Raw genomic sequence first — 5,685 nt, forward strand, 5'->3', positions numbered from 1 at the left:
CGAACGCCACACATAATAAAACGGACGTAGCTGGTTTGTGACGTCATCCCGCACCATGGTGGAACTCGAATGAGAAATGCGCATGCGCCCTAACTTTCTCTAGTTTTCTTATGACTACCAGATTAATAGGGACTTCCAGTAATCGGCCATTACCTCATCTTCATGTTACAGATATGTGATCATGGTTATTAGTCACAGCTGGAAAACTCATTTCTTACAATGGGGTTTTCAAGGCTAAAAATATAGATGACTTATCTCTGTTTAGTGGTCAAACCGAGTCACTGCAGCCTAGCTCTATTGATTATGTGATTCCTGGGGGGAGGGGGAGTCAGATCCTCATCAATCTCATATCGATGACCTAAGTTTAGGATAGGTCATAAATATTTTTAGCTCGGAAATCCCCTTTAATATAGCCCCCACAATATAACGCCCAACCTAATATGTACCCTATATTTTTATACCCCCCTTAACCCCTTCCCGCCGATGGCATTTTTTGATTTTCGTTTTTGACTCCCCTCCTTCTAAACCCCATAACTTTTTTATTTCTCCACTCCCAGAGCCATATGAGGTCTTAATTTTTGCGGGACGAATTTTTCTTCATGATGCCACCATTAATTATTCTATAAATTGTACTGGGAAGCAGGAAAAAAATTCAGAATGGGGTGGATTTGAAGAAAAATGCATTTCTGCTACTTTCTTACGGGCTTTGGTTTTACGGCGTTCACTGTGCAGCCAAAATGACATGTCCCCTATATTCTGTGTTTCGGTACGGTTCCAGGGATACCAAATTTATATGGTTTTATTTACATTTTGACCCCTTAAAAAAAAATCCAAAACGGTGTTAAAAATTTTTTTTTCTAAAAGTCGCCATATTCCGACAGACGTAACTTTTTTATACGTAATTGTACGGGGATGCATAGGGCGTCTTTTTTTTGCAGGGCTGGGTGTACTTTTTAGTTCTACCATTTTTATTCAAATTTTTATCAGAATCAAAACAGTGAAAAAACGGCGGTTTGGCACTTTTGACAATTTTTCCCGCTATGGCGTTTACCGAACAGGAAAAATATTTTTATAGATTTGTAGAGCAGGCGATTTCGGACGCGGGGATACCTAACATGTATATGTTTCACAGTTTTTAACTACTTTTATATGTGTTCTAGGGAAAGGGGGGTGATTTGAACTTTTAATACTTTTTATATTTTTTAATATTTTTTTTAACTTTTTTTTTGCATTTATTAGACCCCCTAGGGGTGTTGAACCCCAGGGGGTCTGATCACTAATGCAATGCATTACAATGCTAATGCATTGCAAAAAATCATCCTCTCTTTTGCAGGCTGCCTAGACCAGCCTGCAAAAGAGAGAATTTGCAGACAAGCCTGGGAGCCTTGTACAGGCTCCCGGCTGTCATGGCAACATGACGTTGGCCCTGGAGCATGCTCCAGGAGCCTGCGAACCCGGGCTAAATGGCGGCGCCCAAGCGCCGCCGGGAAAATGGCGCCTCCGGCGCCTTTGACCGCGGCACCGGAGGGGTTAATGCCTCCGATCGGTCCGGGGACCGATCGGAGGTATTAGAGCCGGTTGTCTACTGCTTAAAGCTCCCGGGCAGTCGCCATAGTTACAAACCTGACATGCGCCGTACTATTACGGCGCATGTCGGGGAGGGGTTAATATTGTCCACACTGTATAATACCAGCCTTGATATGGCCCCCACAGTATAATTCCCCCTTAATATATAAACCACCCTTAAAGGGGTTGTTCAGGAATTAGAACAACTTGTGTAAAGCTCAAAGGAGGTGTAAAATAGTGTTGAGCGAATAGTAGATTCAAATACTTCGCTCCCATAGGAGCCAGCCGTTTCGATTGGACGCACCAATAGGAATGAATGAACGCAGCCAGCACACGGGGTTAAACGGCAGGACGCCGGCCCCGGCTGTGTGCTGGCGGCATCTATTCATTCATATGGGTGCGTGCTATTCGAAACGGCAGTACTCGCTCATCTCTAGAGCGGAGGTATTCGAAACTATTCGTTGAATACTATTCGCTCATCTCTAGTGTAAAATAAAAGAAAAAGTATGCTTACCTGTCTCAGCGGCTCTGTTGTCCACCGCCAGTGTTCATTCAGTCTTGTGCCGACACCTCATTGCTGGAAAGGGATCAGTGTTGTTACTGAAATATGTCCCCAGTTCCACCTCAATGCCATGATCAAGATTGCCCCATCCCGCCTTCAGATTCCCTGTGAAAAGATTGTGGAACCCAAGGGGTGACCATGGCAGTCATGAGATTGACTGCCTATGCACATTACACATAGGGAACCTGTGTGTGCGATGTACTGCAATACTATGTATTATTAAAGATCTCAAATTCTCTTCTGGGACAGGGAAAACGTTAAAAATAAAGCATAAAAAATAAACAAATAATAAAAAGTTAAAAATAACATCGTAGCTTCTCGGCTGGACGGCTAAAGAACCATTGCACCTGAAGAAGGGCAGAGTGTATGCCCGAAACGCGTTGTGTGTTGTTCCAATAAAGTCGTTTTCTTTCACCTAAACCTATCAGCGCGGGTCCTCCTTGTCCTGGATTTGTAACCACAATCTGACAACTCAGTCCTTTTTTGCAAAAATAACATCTTAACATTTAAAAAACACAGAAAGTAAATAAAAATAAGCAACATGTTAGGTATCCCTTGTCCTTATGATACCTCACCATCTAAAAAATGTGCTATTTATCCCATACGATGAACGCCGTACTTCAATACACAATAAAACATATTTTGATCACTTAGTTTTACCAAAAATAACAATAAAAAGGGAACAAAAAGTCATACATACCAAACATTGGTACCAATAAAAAGTACAACTTGCCCACAAATAAAGAGCCCTTACATCCATCCATCAACAATACAGTAAAATATTTATAGGCGTCAGATACAGTGACCCCAGGAAAATCATTCATTATCAAAAAGTGACGTTTTATTTGTAAAAGTGGTAAATCACAATACAAACAATATAAACGTGGTATCACCATAACCGTAATAACCCGCCGGGCAAAGCTGTCGTTTAGTTTTTAATGGAAAGTGAACTCCAAAAAAAAATGATGATAGAATTGGGAGGGTTTTTTTTTACACAGAGCCCCCCAAAAAGTTAATAAAAACTAATTAAAGCATTGTATGCAGCCCGAACAGAAAAATAAAAAAGATATGAATTTTGGAAGGCAGGGAGGGAAAATATGAAAAAAGTCGCCAAGCATTAACGTACAGACTACCCTGTGCCCTTACCCCTTTCCTGACATCTGCTGTACTATTACGGCGGATGTCGGGTGTTTAAATATTTCGGCCGCTCAGGAGTCAGGTGACCACCATAGCAGCCAAGTCTCCGCTGTTTTCGCCGGCATTAACATCTCTGGCAGCTCAGTCAAAGCTGATTGAGCCCATTTTGCTGGGGATCACCGGCATTCAGAGCAAACTCTAGGGCCAGCGTCCCGTTACCATGACAGCCTGGATCCTTGTGAAGCCTCCAAGACCCATCTTTCATTAATTCTATTGCAGGCTACTCTATGTAGCCTTCAATAGAAGAGCCATATTTTTGAATGCATTGCATTAGCGATAAGACCCCTGGGGGTTCAAGACTCCTAGGGGATAAAAAAAAATAATTAAAAATTCAAAGCACCCCCCTTTCTCTAGAACATATGTAAAAGTACTTAAATACTGTGAAACACATACACATTAGGTATCCCTGTGACTGAAAACACCCACTCTACAAATCTTTAAAAATGTTTTCCCGTACGGTAAACGCCGTAGCGGGGAAAAAAATCAAAAGTGCCAAACCGCTTTTTTCACTAATTTGCCTCGGATAAAAATTTGAATAAAAAGTAATCAAAGCAATCACAATTCCCCCAAATAGTATAACTTCAAAGTACACCTAGTCCTGCAAAAAAAGACGCCTTATGCACTCCCGTACATGGAAATAAAAAAAAGTTCCAGGCGTAAGTACTTGGCAAATTTTAGAAAAAAACTTTTTTGCAGTTTTGGGTTTTTGTTAAGTGGTTAAAATGTAAATAAAACCATATAAATTTGGCATCCTCTGAATCGCCCTGAAACATAGAATACAGATGACATATCATTTTGGCTTCATGGTGAATGTCGTAAAAATAAAGCCCACAAGAAAGCCGCACAAATGCAACTTTTTCTTCAACTCTACCCCATTCTGAATTTTTTTCCAGTTTCCCAGTACATGGTACGGAATAATAAATGGTAGCATCATGAAGAAAAATTTGTCCTGCAAACATTAAGACCTCATATGGCTCTTAGAGCGGAGAAATAAAAAAGATATGGCATTTGGAAGGGGGGAGGGCTGGAGTGAAAAATAAAAATTGAAAAATTCCTCCAGCAGTAAGGGGTTTGAGTGGTGAACCTAGCCTCTCTGCTGCCTGAGGCGGACAATCAAAAGACTATCTAGAACATTGCCATACAGGCCCGAAGCCTCCTAGGAGTAACATCGGATCCTGGAGAGGTAAGTAACATTGTTTATTATGTTCCCTCACTTCCCCTGGGGCTCCGATTATTATACTCGGGGGTCTGAAAAGACCCCTGAGTATAATAATAGCAGCAGTGGGATCGTGGGGGGGCAATGAACAGGTCCGGGGAGGTTGGTAAATGGGCCGTTAACTGCTAGAGATACTCCAGCAGGTAGCGGCCTATTATAAAACAAAAAAAAGTTATACTTACCGGCATGAGCGCTGCTCCCGCTGCTGATCCTCTTCTCCCAGCAGTATGCTGCGTCTCAGCGTAGGGTGCGTGATGACGCCGCCTACGCTGATACATAGACGTCTGAACCAGCGCAAGGAGAACAGCAGCTCTCGTGCGCTGGTTCAGAGAAAAAAAAAGTAAAAAAAAATCGCCCGGGCTGCCGCCCCCCTCTGGTCCCCCGCCCTAGGCAGGCGCCTCATTTCGCATCATTAGAGGTGCGGCGCTAGGTATGCCCTCCTTCTATTATTTAAAAGGGTTGCACCAACTTTTGAAATGATCCCATATCAGTCACACAAGGGATCTTCATGATCAGTGGAGTGGTCTGTCACTCTCTATGGGAGGGCTGTAGATAGCTCGGATAGCTAGGATGATGGAGCTGGACCCTTGTTCTTGGGATCGATGGGGATCCCAGCATTGGTAGGCTTAAGTTCAAAATTTGGTACAAGCCCTTTAATCCACTCTTGGTTTTGGTTTCAAAAGCTCAGGCTAAAACTTGAAAGAACCCTCACAGATAGATGAGACACAGGGGTTCTTCAGGAGTGGTGTAAAATAAAGCAGATATACTCACCTATGCTTGGTGTTCCGTTATGGTGCTACTGGGCTGACCAGAAGTAGTCAGGCTCCGATGACTACTGTGGAAATCACTCTCCTCGCTGTTGATATTTCCTGATATTTCACGCATGTTACGCTGAGGCCAGTGAGTTGCCGCAGTGGTCATAGGAGCCTCACCATCTCTGGCCCAGACTAACAGTGGAGCGAATGTGGGACACATCATCCAAATAGAAATCTGGGGGTAGACAAGTATAACTTCTTTTTTCTTCCACACCTCTCCAACCAGTAGATGGTTTTCCAGTTAGTCAAGGATATCCCTTTAAGTTCCGGTCACTTATCTATCACCTAGGTGTATTCCCATCTCCAGGATCATATTTAAACTTGTAGCT

This window comes from Leptodactylus fuscus, chromosome 6 (assembly GCF_031893055.1).
Source record: "Leptodactylus fuscus isolate aLepFus1 chromosome 6, aLepFus1.hap2, whole genome shotgun sequence".
In the NCBI taxonomy this organism is placed as follows: Eukaryota; Metazoa; Chordata; class Amphibia; order Anura; family Leptodactylidae; genus Leptodactylus; species Leptodactylus fuscus.